This window comes from Rutidosis leptorrhynchoides, chromosome 1 (assembly GCF_046630445.1).
Source record: "Rutidosis leptorrhynchoides isolate AG116_Rl617_1_P2 chromosome 1, CSIRO_AGI_Rlap_v1, whole genome shotgun sequence".
In the NCBI taxonomy this organism is placed as follows: domain Eukaryota; kingdom Viridiplantae; phylum Streptophyta; class Magnoliopsida; order Asterales; family Asteraceae; genus Rutidosis; species Rutidosis leptorrhynchoides.
The window spans coordinates 714,400,475-714,419,453 of NC_092333.1; positions in this window are offsets into that span (position 1 = coordinate 714,400,475).

The following is an 18,979-nucleotide window of genomic DNA, read 5'->3' on the forward strand; positions in this document are numbered from 1 at the left end:
GTGGTGGTTGGTATGGTTTAACATAAGGTTTATCCTTAACTGTGTTATCTTCATTAACCTTTTCAACTACCGGTTCTTTTTCCTTATCTTGATCAGGTTGTGGTTCTTGTGGAGTAGGAATAGTTTCATCAGAAGTTACAGGTATTTCAGGTGGTTTAAGTGTTGTACCACTTCTTGTGGTAATAGCTTTAGCTGTTTCATTCCGGGGGTTAGCATTTGTATCACTAGGTAGACTTCCCGGTTTTCTTTCACCTATTAACCTTGCTAGGTTACTTACTTCTTGTTCGAGATTTTGAATAGAAGCTTGTTGATTTCTAAATGCTTGAGCATTTTGTTCATTGGTTTGTTTCTGAGATGTGAAAAACTGTGTTTGAGTTTCAACTAGCTTTGTCATCATATCTTCTAAATTCGGCTTTTTATCATCGGTTTGTTGTGGTGGCTTGTTTTGAAAATTCGGTCTTTGCTGGTTGTAAGTATTATTGGATACTTGTTGATTGCTAGGACCTTGTTGGTTGTTGTATGGAATATTTCGGTTATAATTCTGGTTTTGATTGTAAATCGGTCTTGGCGGTTGATAATTATTCTGATAATTATTTCCAGGCCTTTGGTTTATGTATGAAATATTCTCTCTTTGTTCCATTGTTAATTCAATACTAAGACAATCTTTTGTCAAATGTGGTCCTCCACACTGCTCACAACTAATTCGTATTGAGTGAATATCTTTAGTCATCTTTTCCATTCGTCTTTCCACAGCATCTATCTTTGCGGAAATGGAATCTAAGTCATGGCTAGAATCGGCTCTAGCTGCTTTAGATGATCTAACGATATCTTTTTCTTGGTGCCACTCATGTGAGTGGGAAGCAGTGTTATCAATAATTTTGTAAGCATCAGTTTCGGTTTTCTTCATAATAGAACCTCCAGCTGCTATATCTATGTCTTTTCTTGTAGTGATGTCGCATCCTTGGTAGAATATTTGTACTATTTGACAGGTGTCTAAACCATGTTGCGGACATCCTCTTAATAACTTTCCATATCTTGTCCACGCCTCATATAGAGTTTCATTTGGTTTCTGTGTGAACGTAACAATTTCTGCTTGAAGTCTTACGGCTTTAGATGCAGGAAAGAGTTGTTTAAGAAATTTGTCAACTAAAACATCCCATGTATCGATCGCCCCTTCAGGTAACGATTCCAACCAATCTTTGGCTTCTCCCTTTAAAGTCCAGGGAAATAACATGAGATATATCTGTTCATCCTCCACTTCTCGGATTTTAAATAGTGTGCAGATCCTATTAAAGGTACGTAGATGTTCATTTGGATCTTCCTTCGGCGCACCACTAAATTGGCATTGATTAGTCACCATGTGTAGAATTTGTCCTTTGATTTCATAATCTGGCGCATTAATGTCTGGATGAGTAATTGCGTGACCTTGGCCAGTGCGTTTAGCTCTCATTCGGTCTTCCATACTTAAAGGTTCCAGATTCTCCATAATTGAATTTGTTGAATCGGAATCACTAGAGGATTCTGATTTAATGGTTCGTTCCTCAACAATCTCTGTTTGAATGATTGGTGGTTCCGGAGGAAAGTTTAATGGTTCAGGATCTACGAACCGTTCCTGAATATTCTCTGGATTCTCAATTGTGAGGTTGGGTTCAAAAAATGGATTATCGGAAATTTGAACTGAAGTACTTGGTCGACTGGATGACGATTCTAAAGAAAAATCAACGGCGGTTATATTTGCTAAATGTCTTGATCTAGTTACAGGTGGTGAACGTACAAAAGGTGGTGAACGTCTTGCTCGGTGCATTCACTGAATATCCTATTAGTTTTTAAAAGGAAAGAAAAATTATAATAAGTTATCCAATCAATAGACTTTTCTGATTTTGCCCACGTTTCGAATAGCCAAAAGACGCAGCAGAGGGGCAGGATTCGTTTGGTCTCAATATAATTGAGGACTGTTTGGCTCCAATAACCCGGTCCACGTACAAATCCAACTATTACTACGAACCAGAAAATTTTGATGTCTATTAATTTAACCACTTAAAATAAATTTTCGTAATTTTAAGAAATTTAGATAAGAAGTAGAATAAAAATCTATGTCCTAAAACTAGAAAAGCGAGAAATAAGAAAGAAAAAGAGTTCGTCGGAAAAAGGTTGAAAAAGAAAAATGGTTGAAAAATAAAAGGTGACGGAAAAATTAAAGAAACTTATAAAACTTAAAAATACTTGACTAACCTAACCTTATTACTACAACTAACTTAAAATTATAATCGCAAATTGAGATTACTAATTGGAATGATAATTGGTACATAGTAAAAGGTGTCTAAAAATATTAAAGCTTATAGGAAAAACTATATCCCAAATGAAAATAACTTAAAAAGAAACTAAAACTTAAAAAGGCGTCGCAAAATTCTAAAGTACCTAAATCTTAGTCCAAAGAAAAAGCACTTAAGGAATTCTACGGCAAAGCCTAAAAATCTAGGAGTAAAAATGACTATGGCAAAAACTAAGTTTAAAATTAAATATGAGCTAAAAATACAAATATTACGCTAAAACGATTAAAAAGGGACAAAATATAAAAATATACAAAAAGTTGTAAAAAGTACAATTTTTATAAAAATATTATTTTTATATTATTTATTTAATAAAACTACTAATTTTACAATTTAATTAAACTAATTTAACTAAAGTATATAAATTAAATAAAAAGTAAAAGTAATTATAATAATAATAATTAGTTAGGGTAATAATAATAATAATTAATAATTACCCGTAATTAATGCTGAATTAGGGCTTCTGTCGGCGTGTCAGGTTATCTCCGCGAGTCGCGGTATTTAAAGCATCAAACCCCGCGAGTCGTGGGGTTCCAAAATTCAACTCTGGAGCAGTTTGAAATTTTACGCGTTTTTCTTTTCTTTTTTTTCTGTTTTTATATTTTCTGTTTATATTATCTTATTAAAATATTTATGTAATCTAAATAAAACTTATCTTTAATAACTAAGATAAAAAAAAATACTTTAAAAAAAATAGATTTATATATATATATATATATATATTTTTTTTTCGGTTTTTTTTTTATATTTATAAAATATATTTATAAAATAAATTAAATAAAACTCATATTTTTACAAAATAAAACTTATATTTATCAAACTCCTAAAAATACATAAATTTTTGTTTTTCTTTTTATATTTTCGAATAATTAAAACGTATTTTTACAAAAACGAATTTTAATAAAAGTTAACTAAATTTTTTTTTTTATATTAGCGTTGCGCTTCCGGCTTTTAAGAGTTTCCCCGGCAGCGGCGCCAAAAATACTTGATGTTTCGCGAGGTGGTATATAAAATAGCTTATATTTTTACAAGGAAAATACTATTAAATACGATACAATTTTACACAAGATATTTATTTATTTAGAGAACGGATATACTTAAACCTTGCTACAACACTTATAGGCAGTGTACCTAATCGTACAGTAGTGTAGTTTTTAGTAAGTCCGGTTCGTTCCACAGGGAATCTTTTTAAACAAAGCTTAACGCTATATTAGTTTACTTTTATAAAAATACAAATATATATATATAAGTAATATTATTATTATAAATGGGGGTTTTTACCGTTTAATGACCGGTTTGTCGATTTTAAAACTTTAGTCGCAGTTAAAACCAAATGTAAAATATTAAAAATAAATACAAGACTTAAATTAAAGCATAAAGTAAATAACGATAATGAAATTGCGAATAATAAAAGTGCGATAAAATAAACTTGCGATAATTAAAAAGTACGATAATTAAAAGTGCAATTAAATACAATAACAATAAAAATGCGATAATTAGAAGTGCAATTAAATATAAAATAAAGGAAATTAAATATGAAATAAAAGAATTATGCTTATTTAAACTTCCGTAATCATGATGTTTGACGTGTTGATTTTAGTTTTATGCCCATGGGTTAATTGTCCTTTGTCCTGGATTATTTAATATGTCCATACGGATTTGTCCATAATAGTCCATCAGTCATAAATATAAAGAGCGAAAGCCTTCGTCAAATTATTCTTATTCCCGAAGTCAAATATTCCAACTAATTGGGGATTCGAATTGTAACAAGGTTTTAATACTTTGTTTAATGAATACACCAGGTTATCGACTGCGTGTAAACCAAGGTTTTACTACTTTGTTAACAATTACACCAATTACCCTTGAATGTAATTCACCCCTGTTTCAACAAGTTTATTAACTATTAATCCAGTTCCGTATCCGGTAAAATGAATAATTATTGGTATTTATAGATATCCCGCCCACCGTACCCAGTCAAGCGTATGTGGTTATATATAAATACGTCGAATTATAAGTTTGTATATTAAATTAACAGGGTATTGTTTAGTTAATATAAAACCCATTAATAGCTCATAGTCTAATTTCCACAAGTGTCGTTCTTTTGTCCAAACCCCAATTATGGTACAAAGCCCAATTACCCAATTTTAGTAATTAGCCCAACATCATGATTACTTCGGATTAAATAAGCATAATAATAACTTAGCTACGAGACATTAATATAAAAAGGTTGAACACAACTTACAATGATTAAAAATAGCGTAGCGTTACACGGACAGAATTTCGACTTACACCCTTACAACATTCGCTAACATACCCTTATTATTAGAATTATAATTAAAATTAAAATATAAATTATAAATATATATATATATTTTACGTATGAATGAGGAGAAGAAAAGATAGATGATTTGCGATCAGAATTCGGTTGCTTTTATAGGGATTTTCGACTTTAGGGGCTCCGCGACTCGCGGCATTTTTGCCTTCAAACTCCGCGAGTCGCGGAGAATGAAATTACAGCTCACAACTTGGAGTCTTTCTCTGCCGACGGTTTTTATTATTTATTATAATATATAAATAATTATAAGAATTATTTAAATATTATATTATATTTATGTGCATAGTTGACTTGTAATTTTTAGTCCGTTGCGTCGAGCGTTGAGAGTTGACTCTGGTCCAGGTTCCGGATTTTCGAACGTCCTTGCGTACAATTTAATATCTTGTACTTTGCGTTTTGAATCTTGTACTCTTGTAATTTCGAGACGTTTCTTATCAATAATTGGAACCTTTTTGATTGTCTTTTGTACTTTTGAGCTTTTTGGTCGTTTGCGTCTTCAATTCATCGAATCTGTCTTTTGTCTTCACCTTTTATTATTTAAACGAATATCTCTTGTAAATAGAACAATTGCAACTAAAAGCTTGTCTTTCTTGAGGAATAATGCTATGAAATATATGTTCGTTTTTAGCATTATCAGTTTGAATATGATTATTACCTTGTATTAGAAAGATAACCTACTGTAAGTAACAAAGGTTTCTTGATCTTGGATGATTACTTGGAATGGATTTAGAAAACTTGGAAGTAAACTTGCAATCTTGGAAGTATTCTTGATTTTATGAAACTAGAACTTTTGGAATTTATGAAGAACACTTAGAACTTGAAGATAGAACTTGAGAGAGATCAATTAGATGAAGAAAATTGAAGAATGAAAGTGTTTATAGGTGTTTTTGGTCGTTGGTGTATGGATTAGATATAAAGGATATGTAATTTTGTTTTCATGTAAATAAGTCATGAATGATTACTCATATTTTTGTAATTTTATGAGATATTTCATGCTAGTTGCCAAATGATGGTTCCCACATGTGTTAGGTGACTCACATGGGCTGCTAAGAGCTGATCATTGGAGTGTATATACCAATAGTACATACATCTTAAAGCTGTGTATTGTACGAGTACGAATACGGGTGCATACGAGTAGAATTGTTGATGAAACTGAACGAGGATGTAATTGTAAGCATTTTTGTTAAGTAGAAGTATTTTGATAAGTGTCTTGAATTCTTTCAAAAGTGTATGAATACATATTAAAACACTACATGTATATACATTTTAACTGAGTCGTTAAGTCATCGTTAGTCGTTACATGTAAATGTTGTTTTGAAACCTTTAGGTTAACGATCTTGTTGAATGTTGTTAACCCATTGTTTATTATAACAAATGAGATGTTAAATTGTTATATTATCATGATATTATGATATATAATATATCTTAGTATGATATATATACAGTTAAATGTCGTTACAACGATAATCGTTACATATATGTCTCGTTTCGAAATCATTAAGTTAGTAGTCTTATTTTTACATATGTATTTCATTGTTAATACACTTAATAATATATTTACTTATCATTTAACATAATTAACCAAGTGTATCGATATCTTAATATGATTCATATGTACCTAGTAAGACGTTGTTATAACGATAATCGTTATATATATCGTTTTCGAGTTTCTTAAATTAATAGTCTCATTTTTATGTATATAACTCATTGTTAAAATACCTAATGAGATACAAACTTATAATAAAATCATGTTAACTATATATATAACCATATATATGTCATCGTATAGTTTTTACAAGTTTTAACGTTCGTGAATCACCGGTCAACTTGGGTGGTCAATTGTCTTTATGAAACCTATTTCAATTAATCAAGTCTTAACAAGTTTGATTGCTTAACATGTTGGAAACACTTAATCATGTAAATAACAATTTCATTTAATATATATATAAACATGGAAAAGTTCGGGTCACTACAGTACCTACCCGTTAAATAAATTTCGTCCCGAAATTTTAAGCAGTTGGAGGTGTTGACGTATCTTCTGGAAATAAATGCGGGTATTTCTTCTTCATCTGATCTTCACGCTCCCAGGTGAACTCGGGTCCTCTACGAGCATTCCATCGAACCTTAACAATTGGTATCTTGTTTTGTTTAAGTCTCTTAACCTCACGATCCATTATTTCGACGGGTTCTTCAATGAATTGAAGTTTTTCATTGATTTGGATTTCTTCCAACGGAATAGTGAGATCTTCTTTAGCAAAACATTTCTTCAAATTTGAGACGTGAAAAGTGTTATGTACAGCCGCGAGTTGTTGAGGTAGCTCCAGTTGGTAAGCTACTGGTCCGACACGATCTATAATCTTGAATGGTCCAATGTACCATGGATTTAGTTTCCCCCGTTTACCAAATCGAACAACGCCTTTCCAAGGTGAAACCTTAAGCATGACCATTTCTCCAATTTCAAACTCTATATCTTTTCTTTTACTGTCCGCGTAGCTCTTTTGTCGACTCTGGGCGGTTTTCAATCTTTGTTGAATTTGGATGATTTTCTCGGTAGTTTCTTGTATTATCTCCGGACCCGTAATCTGTCTATCCCCCACTTCACTCCAAAAAATCGGAGACCTGCACTTTCTACCATAAAGTGCTTCAAACGGCGCCATCTCAATGCTTGAATGGTAGCTGTTGTTGTAGGAAAATTCTGCTAACGGTAGATGTCGATCCCAACTGTTTCTGAAATCAATAACACAAGCTCGTAGCATATCTTCAAGCGTTTGTATCGTCCTTTCGCTCTGCCCATCAGTTTGTGGATGATAGGCAGTACTCATGTCTAGACGAGTTCCCAATGCTTGCTGTAATGTCTGCCAGAATCTTGAAATAAATCTGCCATCCCTATCAGAGATAATAGAGATTGGTATTCCATGTCTGGAGACGACTTCCTTCAAATACAGTCGTGCTAACTTCTCCATCTTGTCATCTTCTCTTATTGGCAGGAAGTGTGCTGACTTGGTGAGACGATCAACTATTACCCAAATAGTATCATAACCACTTGCAGTCCTTGGTAATTTAGTAATGAAATCCATGGTAATGTTTTCCCATTTCCATTCCGGGATTTCAGGTTGTTGTAGTAGACTTGATGGTTTCTGATGTTCAGCTTTGACCTTAGAACACGTCAAACATTCTCCTACATATTTAGCAATATCGGCTTTCATACCTGGCCACTAAAAATGTTTCTTAAGATCCTTGTACATCTTCCCCGTTCCAAGATGTATTGAGTATCTGGTTTTATGAGCTTCTCTAAGTACCATTTCTCTCATATCTCCAAATTTTGGTACCCAAATTCTTTCAGCCCTATACCGGGTTCCGTCTTCCCGAATATTAAGATGCTTCTCCGATCCTTTGGGTATTTCATCCTTTAAATTTCCCTCTTTTAAAACTCCTTGTTGCGCCTCCTTTATTTGAGTAGTAAGGTTAGTGTGAATCATTATATTCATAGATTTTACTTGAATGGGTTCTCTGTCCTTTCTGCTCAAGGCGTCGGCTACCACATTTGCCTTCCCCGGGTGGTAACGAATCTCAAAGTCGTAATCATTCAAAAATTCAATCCACCTACGCTGCCTCATATTCAGTTGTTTCTGATTAAATATGTGTTGAAGACTTTTGTGGTCGGTATATATAATACTTTTGACCCCATATAAGTAGTGCCTCCAAGTCTTTAATGCAAAAACAACCGCGCCTAATTCCAAATCATGCGTCGTATAATTTTGCTCGTGAATCTTCAATTATCTAGACGCATAAGCAATCACCTTCGTTCGTTGCATTAATACACAACTGAGACCTTGCTTTGATGCGTCACAATAAATCACAAAATCATCATTCCCTTCAGGCAATGACAATATAGGTGCCATAGTTAGCTTTTTCTTCAATAATTGAAATGCCTCCTCTTGTTCATCCTTCCATTCAAATTTCTTCCCTTTATGCGTTAATGCAGTCAAGGGTTTTGCTATTTTGGAGAAATCTTGGATGAATCTTCTGTAGTAACCAGCCAATCCTAAAAATTGACGTATATGCTTCGGAGTTTTTGGGGTTTCCCACTTTTCAACGGTTTCGATCTTTGTCGGGTCCACCTGGATACCTTCTTTGTTCACTATGTGACCGAGGAATTGAACTTCTTCCAACTAAAATACACACTTTGAAAACTTAGTGTACAGTTTTTCTTTCCTCAATACTTCTAGCACTTTTCTCAAATGTTCTTCGTGCTCTTGATCATTCTTTGAGTAAATAAGTATGTCATCGATGAAAACAATGACAAACTTGTCAAGATATGGCCCACACACTCGGTTCATAAGGTCCATGAACACAGCTGGTGCGTTAGTCAATCCAAACGGCATAACCATAAACTCGTAATGACCATAACGCGTCCTAAAAGCAGTTTTTGGAATATCATCCTCCTTTACTCGCATTTGATGATATCCAGAACGTAAATCGATCTTCGAATAAACCGACGAGCCTTGTAGTTGATCAAATAAGTCGTCAATTGTCGGCAGTGGATAACGGTTTTTGATGGTAAGTTTGTTCAACTCTCTGTAGTCAATACACAACCTAAATGTACCATCCTTCTTCTTGACAAACAAAACAGGAGCTCCCCATGGTGATGTGCTTGGTCGATTGAAACCACGTTCTAATAGTTCTTGCAGTTGGCTTTGTAGTTCTTTCATCTCGCTGGGTGTGAGTCTATAAGGAGCACGAGCTATTGGTGCAGCTCCTGGTACAAGATCTATTTGAAATACAACAGATCGATGTGGAGGTAGTCCCGGTAATTCTTTCGGAAATACATCGGGAAATTCTTTTGCGACGGGAACATCATTGATGCTCTTTTCTTCAGTTTGTACTTTCTCGACGTGTGCTAGAACAGCATAGCAACCTTTTCTTATTAGTTTTTGTGCCTTCAAATTACTAATAAGATGTAGCTTCATGTTGCCCTTTTCTCCGTACACCATTAAGGGTTCTCCTTATTCTCGTACAATGCGAATTGCATTTTTATAACATACGATCTCTGCTTTCACCTTCTTCAGCCAGTCCATGCCAACTATTACATCAAAACTCCCTAACTCTACTGGTATCAAATCAATCTTAAATATTTCGCTACCCAGTTTAATTTCTCGATTCCGGTATATATTATCTGCTGAAATTAATTTACCGTTTGCTAATTCGAGTAAAAATTTACTATCCAACGGCGTCAATGGACAACTTAATTTAGCACAAAAATCTCTACTCGTATAGCTTCTATCCGCACCCGAATCAAATAAAACGTAAGTAGATTTATTGTCAATAAGAAACGTACCCGTAACAAGCTCCGGGTCTTCCTGTGCCTCTGCCGCATTAATATTGAAAACTCTTCCGCGGCCTTGTCCATTCGTGTTCTCCTGGTTCGGGCAATTTCTAAAATTGTGGCCCGGTTTTCCACATTTATAACAAACTACATTGGCATAACTTGCTCCGACACTACTTGCTCCGCCATTACTCGTTCCGACACCATTTGTTCCTTTCGTTCTGTTAACCCCTGGTCCGTAGACCTCACACTTCGCCGTGCTATGACCATTTCTTTTACACTTGTTGCAAAATTTGGTGCAGAACCCCGAGTGATACTTTTCACACCTTTGGCATAGCTGCTTCTGATTGTTGTTGTTGTTGCGGTTGTTATTGTTGTTGGGATGGTTGTTGTAGTTGTTGTTGTTGTTGTTGTTGTTGTTGTTGGGTCGTTTGTTGTAGTTGCGATTGATGTTGCGATTGTTGGGATAATTGTTGCGATTATTATTGTAATTGCTGTTATTGTTGTATTGGTGATTCTTATCACCATTTTCCTCCCACTTTCTTTTGACTTGCTTCACATTGGCCTCTTCAGCCGTCTGTTCTTTAATTCTTTCCTCAATCTGGTTCACTAGTTTGTGAGCCATTCTACATGCCTGTTGTATGGAGGCGGGCTCGTGTGAACTTATATCTTCTTGGATTCTTTCCGGTAATCCTTTCACAAACGCGTCGATCTTCTCTTACTCATCTTCGAACGCTCCCGGACACAATAGGCACAATTCTGTGAATCGTCTTTCGTACGTGGTAATATCAAATCCTTGGGTTCGTAACCCTCTAAGTTCTGTCTTGAGCTTATTGACCTCGGTTCTGGGACGGTACTTCTCGTTCATCAAGTGCTTGAATGCTGACCACGGTAGTGCGTACGCATCATCTTGTCCCACTTGCTCTAGATAGGTATTCCACCATGTTAACGCAGAACCTGTGAAGGTATGCGTAGCGTACTTCACTTTGTCCTCTTCAGTACACTTACTTATGACAAACACCGATTCGACCTTCTCGGTCCACCGTTTCAATCCGATCGGTCCTTCGGTTCCATCAAATTCCAAAGGTTTGCAGGCAGTGAATTCTTTGTAGGTGCATCCTACACGATTTCCTGTACTGCTAGATCCAAGGTTATTGTTGGTATGTAGCGCAGCCTGTACTGCGGCTATATTTGAAGCTAGAAAAGTACGGAATTCCTCTTCATTCATATTCACGGTGTGTCGAGTAGTCGGTGCCATTTCCTTCAAAATAGTCAAATGGAACAAGTTAATCATACAGAATATTAAGAGTAGTTAATAGTATTTCGTAGCATAATATGAACTCATTTATAAAAGCTTTTTCTTCATATTAGCGTTTTATAAGTTTAAATTCGGGTAGTACCTACCCGTTAAGTTCATACTTAGTAGCTAATATACAATTCAACTAACACAATTCTATATGAAAAACTGATTATAATAAATTTCGCGTTCAAACTTTTATACAATATTTTACAAACTTACAATACCGCTTATTTTACATAAAGCATGAAATATAGCACACAATAACTTTGATACAAGATAGTTGTGAAGATAATTCTAGCTAGTACACAAGTCGTTCAGCAAAGGCAATAAAGACACGTAATTCATACGTCCAGAAACAAGTCATGCATTCTGGTTTTACTAGGACTACTTCCCATCCTTGGTCTTGTGGAACATAGCCGTTATGGCCATTGATAAGACAGCGTGTTGTAACGTCGTCAAAGGGACGATGGTTACGTAATGACCAACAGTCTCGTAATAACCTAAAAACCTCATTTTTTTACCCCAATTACCGACTCCGTCACTTGTGGGAACGTTTTGTTTAATAGTTGTAGCCCGATGTTCTTTTTCTCAAGCGAACATTACTAACCCGTAAGCATAGCATGCTTCTTTATGTTGCATGTTAGCCGCTTTTTCTAAATCATGAAGTCCTATATATTCGGATACATTGAGTCAAAATAATTTCTTAACCCGTTGCGTAAAATAGCATTTAGGTTCCCCGCAATATATGCGTCAAAGTAAACACATCGTAACTTATGGGTTTCTCAATGTGATATCCCCCATCTTTCAAACGAAAGTCTCTTATAAACCAAGACATTCTTGGAACATTCTTCGAATGTCTTACAAACTGATTTCGCCGTAAATAGTTGTGCCGAAGAATTTTGACCGACTCTAGACAAGATTTCATCAATCATGTCTCCGGGTAGGTCTCTTAAAATATTGAGTTGTTTATCCATTTTGTGTTTTTATACTGTAAAATAGACAAGAGTTAGATTCATAAAAAAAATACTTATTAATACAAGCAATTTTTACATATATCATAAAGCATAAGCACACTATATTACATATATTACACCACACGAATACAACTATCTTATTCCGACTCGCTCGTTTCTTCATCTTCGGTTTTGGTTAGTTTTGCCAAGTTTCTAGTGATATATGATGTTCCCCTAATACGAGCTGTCATTTTCCACAACGGTTTAGAAAAACCTGGTGGTTTAGAGGTTCCCGGGTCAGTGTTACAACTTAAGGGCTTCGGGGGTTGACGATACATATAAAGTTCATCGGGGTTGGAATTAGATTTCTCTATTTTTATGCCCTTTCCCTTATTATTTTCTTTTGCCTTTTTAAATTCAGTTGGGGTAATTTCTATAACATCATCGGAATTCGCGTCGGAATCCGATTCATCGGAGAATTGGTAATCCTCCCAATATTTTGCTTCCTTGGCGGAAACACCATTGACCATAATTAACCTTGGTCGGTTGGTTGAGGATTTTCTTTTACTTAACCGTTTTATTATTTCCCCCACCGGTTCTATTTCCTCCTCCTCTGGTTCCTCCTCTTCCGGTTCTGATTCTTCTTCCGGTTCTTCTTCGGGAACTTGTGAACCAGTCCAATATATATTCGACTCTTCGTTATTATTAGGTGAGTCAATGAGATTTGTGCTAGAGGTAGACATCTATCACACAATATCAAACATGTTAAGAGATTAATATATCACATAATATATACATGTTAATAATATATAGTTTCCAACAAAAATGTTAAGCAATCATTTTTAAAGAAAACACGGTCGAAGTCCAGACTCACTAATGCATCCTAACAAACTCGATAAGACACACTAATGCAAATTTTCTGGTTCTCTAAGACCAACGCTCGGATACCAACTGAAATGTCTCGTTCTTATTGATTAAAAACGTTCCATATTAATTGATTTCGTTGCGAGGTTTTGACCTCTATATGAGACGTTTTTCAAAGACTGCATTCATTTTAAAACAAACCATAACCTTTATTTCATCAATAAAGGTTTAAAAAGCTTTACGTAGATTATCAAATAATGATAATCTAAAATATACGGTTTACACACGACCATTACATAATGGTTTACAATAGAAATATATTACATCGACATATGTTTCTTGAATGCAGTTTTTACATAATATCATACAAACATGGACTCCAAATCTTGTCCTTATTTTAGTATGCAACAGCGGAAGCTCTTAATATTCACCTGAGAATAAACATGCTTTAAACGTCAACAAAAATGTTGGTGAGTTATAGGTTTAACCTATATATTATCAAATCATAATAATAGACCACAAGATTTCATATTTCAATACACATCCCATACATAGAGATAAAAATCATTCATATGGTGAACACCTGGTAACCGACATTAACAAGATGTATATATAAGAATATCCCCATCATTCCGGGACACCCTTCAGATATGATATAAATTTCGAAGTACTAAAGCATCCAGTACTTTGGATGGGGTTTGTTAGGCCCAATAGATCTATCTTTAGGATTCGCGTCAATTAGGGTGTCTGTTCCCTAATTCTTAGATTACCAGACTTAATAAAAAGGGGCATATTCGATTTCGAAAATTTAACCATAGAATGTAGTTTCACGTACTTGTGTCTATTTTGTAAATCATTTATAAAACCTGCATGTATTCTCATCCCAAAAATATTAGATTTTAAAAGTGGGACTATAACTCACTTTCACAGATTTTTACTTCGTCGGGAAGTAAGACTTGGCCACTGGTTAATTCACGAACCTATAACAATATATACATATATATCAAAGTATGTTCAAAATATATTTACAACACTTTTAATATATTTTGATGTTTTAAGTTTATTAAGTTAGTTGTCCTCGTTAGTAACCTACAACTAGTTGTCCACAGTTAGATGTACAGAAATAAATCGATAAATATTATCTTGAATCAATCCACGACCCAGTGTATACGTATCTCAGTATTGATCACAACTCAAACTACATATATTTTGGAATCAACCTCAACCCTGTATAGCTAACTCCAACATTCACATATAGAGTGTCTATGGTTGTTCCGAAATATATATAGATGTGTCGACATGATAGGTCGAAACATTGTATATGTGTCTATGGTATCTCAAGATTACATAATATACAATACAAGTTGATTAAGTTATGGTTGGAATAGATTTGTTACCAATTTTCACGTAGCTAAAATGAGAAAAATTATCCAATCTTGTTTTATCCATAACTTCTTCATTTTAAATCCGTTTTGAGTGAATCAAATTGCTATGGTTTCATATTGAACTCTATTTTATGAATCTAAACAAAAAAAGTATAGGTTTATAGTCGGAAAAATAAGTTACAAGTCATTTTTGTAAAGGTAGTCATTTCAGTCGAAAGAACGACGTCTAGATGACCATTTTAGAAAACATACTTCCACTTTGAGTTTAACCATAATTTTTGGATATAGTTTCATGTTCATAATAAAAATCATTTTCCCAGAATAACAACTTTTAAATCAAAGTTTATCATAGTTTTTAATTAACTAACCCAAAACAGCCCGCGGTGTTACTACGACGGCGTAAATCCGATTTTACGGTGTTTTTCGTGTTTCCGGGTTTTAAATCATTAAGTTAGCATATCATATAGATATAGAACATGTGTTTAGTTGATTTTAAAAGTCAAGTTAGAAGGATTAACTTTTATTTGCGAACAAGTTTAGAATTAACTAAACTATGTTCTAGTGATTACAAGTTTAAACCTTCGAATAAGATAGCTTTATATGTATGAATCGAATGATGTTATGAACATCATTACTACCTCAAGTTCCTTGGATAAACCTACTGGAAATGAGAAAAATAGATCTAGCTTCAAAGGATCCTTGGATGGCTTGAAAGTTCTTGAAGCAGAATCATGACACGAAAACAATTTCAAGTAAGATTTCCACTCGAAATAAGATTGTTATAGTTATAGAAATTGAATTAAAGTTTGAATATGATTATTACCTTATATTAGAAAGATAACCTACTGTAAGTAACAAAGGTTTCTTGATCTTGGATGATTACTTGGAATGGATTTAGAAAACTTGGAAGTAAACTTGCAATCTTGGAAGTATTCTTGATTTTATGAAACTAGAACTTTTGGAATTTATGAAGAACACTTAGAACTTGAAGATAGAACTTGAGAGAGATCAATTAGATGAAGAAAATTGAAGAATGAAAGTGTTTGTAGGTGTTTTTGGTCGTTGGTGTATGGATTAGATATAAAGGATATGTAATTTTGTTTTCATGTAAATAAGTCATGAATGATTACTCATATTTTTGTAATTTTATGAGATATTTCATGCTAGTTGCCAAATGATGGTTCTCACATGTGTTAGGTGACTCACATGGGCTGCTAAGAGCTGATCATTGGAGTGTATATACCAATAGTACATACATCTAAAAGTTGTGTATTGTACGAGTACGAATACGGGTGCATACGAGTAGAATTGTTGATGAAACTGAACGAGGATGTAATTGTAAGCATTTTTGTTAAGTAGAAGTATTTTGATAAGTGTCTTGAATTCTTTCAAAAGTGTATGAATACATATTAAAACACTACATGTATATACATTTTAACTGAGTCGTTAAGTCATCGTTAGTCGTTACATGTAAATGTTGTTTTGAAACCTTTAGGTTAACGATCTTGTTGAATGTTGTTAACCCATTGTTTATTATAACAAATGAGATATTAAATTGTTATATTATCATGATATTATGATATATAATATATCTTAGTATGATATATATACAGTTAAATGTCGTTACAACGATAATCGTTACATATATGTCTCGTTTCTAAATCATTAAGTTAGTAGTCTTATTTTTACATATGTATTTCATTGTTAATACACTTAATAATATATTTACTTATCATTTAACATAATTAACCAAGTGTATCAATATCTTAATATGATTCATATGTACCTAGTAAGACGTTGTTATAACGATAATCGTTATATATATCGTTTTCGAGTTTCTTAAATTAATAGTCTAATTTTTATGTATATAACTCATTGTTAAAATACCTAATGAGATACATACTTATAATAAAATCATGTTAACTATATATATAACCATATATATGTCATCGTATAGTTTTTACAAGTTTTAACGTTCGTGAATCACCGGTCAACTTGGGTGGTCAATTGTCTATATGAAACCTATTTCAATTAATCAAGTCTTAACAAGTTTGATTGCTTAACATGTTGGAAACACTTAATCATGTAAATAACAATTTCATTTAATATATATATAAACATGGAAAAGTTCGGGTCACTACACTTTTGGCGTACCACTATATTGGCATTGATTAGTTACCATGTGTAGGATTTGTCCTTTGATTTCATAATCTAGTGCATTAATGTCTGGTTTAATAATGGCGTGACCTTGGCCAGTGCGTGTGGCTCTCATTCGATCTTCCATACTTAGAGGTTCCAGATTTTTCATTATTGAATTTGTTGAATACGAATCACTAGAGGATTCTGATTTAACGGTTTGTGGTTCAGGAGTAATGATTAGTGTTTCTGGATCTTGGAATTGTCCTTGAATATCCTCCGGGTTCTCGGTAGTGAAGTCGGGTTCAAAAAATGGATTATCGGAAATTTGAATTGGAGAACATGGTTGACTAGATGACGATTCTAAAGAAAAATCAACGGCGATAATATTGGCTAGATGTCTTGATCGGGTTACAGGTGGTGAACGTATGAAAGGTGGTGAACGTTTTGCTCGGTGCATTCACAGAATATCCTATTAGTTATAAAAGGATAGAAAAATTACATAAGTTATCAAATTAATAGACTTTTCTGCTTTTGCTCACGTTTCGAATAGCCAAAAGATGTAGCAGGGAGCCAGAACCCTTTAAATCGGAAGCTCACAACTCAGCCACTAACAAATCCAACTATTACTACGAAGCAGAAAATTTAGATGTCTATCAATTTAACCGCTTAAAATAATTTTTCGTTTTGAATTATTAAAGAAGAAATAGAGAAAATTCTAAGTCCTAAAAACTAGAGCGGCGAGAAATAAGAAAGAAAAAGAGTAGCGTCGAAAAACGTCGAAAAATAAAAAATTGAAAAAAAAAATAAGAAAGTAGCGCGTCGAAACTTAAAATTCTAAAAATTAAATATTAAAAGTTGCGTCTAAAGGTATTAAAACTTAAAAGAAATTCTATATCCAAAACGGCAATATCTTGATTAGGCACTAAATTTTATTAAATACTAAAACGATAAGCGACGTCGTAAAATTCTAAAGCCGCTAAATTTTAGTCTAAAGAAAAAGTACTTAAGGGATTTTACGGCAAATCCTAAAAATCTAAAAGTATAAAAATAACTACGGCAAAAACTATAACTTAAACTAATTACGAGCGAAAAATATAAATATTACGAATAAACGATTAAAAAGATACGAAATATAGAAATAATACTTAAAGTTATGAAAATACAATTTTTATAAAAATATTATTTTTATTATTGTATAAAAGTATTTATAAAACTAATTAACACTTAAAACTTAAAATACAACTTTAATTAAACTATGACTAATTAATATTAAATATAAACCCTAATTAGATTAATTAATAAAAATAATAATTAAATTAAACCCTAAAACGTAATTAATGCAGTCTGAGGTTCACGCTTGTCAGGCAGCTCCGAGAGTGCGGAGGTCTGCTGCCCAAAAGCTCTGCGAGTGCAGAGGATGCAGATTCAAACGAGCTGCAGGCCCAAATTACGCAGGTCCGGTTTTTTTTTTTAACACTTATTATAAATACAAAATATTTTTACAAAATACGAAATAATATATTTTTACAAAAATATAGTTTACAAAAATATAGCGTTTTGCTTCGGCGTCCCCGGCAGCGGCGCCAAAAACTTGATGTTATAGCGAGGGGGTACGTAATAGTTATTATTTTACTACGAAATAATATTAAATACGATACAATTTTACACAAATTATTTATTTATTTAAAGAATGGATATACCTAAACCTTGCTACAACACTTATAGGCAGTGTACCTAATCGTAGAGTAGTGTAGTTTTTAGTAAGTCCGGTTCGTTCCACAGGGAGCTAATTGAAAACGTACTATATTTTTATACAACTATATTTATATAAATATATATAATTATATATAGGTAGTATTATTATTATTATAAAAAGGGGTTTTATCGTTTAATGACCGGTTTGTCGATTTTATATTTTTAGGTATAAAGATAAATGACAATAATTAAAGTGCGTAAAATAAATAACGATAAATAAAATGTGATATATAAAATTGCGAGTAATAAAATGACGGTAAATAAAAGTACGATGAAATATGAAATAAAAGTATTATGCTTATTTAAACTTCCGTAATCATGATGTTTGACGTTTTGATTTTAATTTATTTCTCTAGGTTAATTGTCCTTTGTCCTGGTTTATTTGATACCTATCTGGTTTTTGTCCATAATAGTCCATCGGTCATAATTATAAAATGCTCATCAAATTAACCTTATTCCCGAAGTCAAATATTCCAACTAATTAGGGATTCGAACTGTAACAAGGTTTTAATACTTTGTTAATAATTACACCAGGTTATCGACTGCGTGTAATCCAAGGTTTTAATAGGTGGTGGTGGGTGGTGGTGGGTGG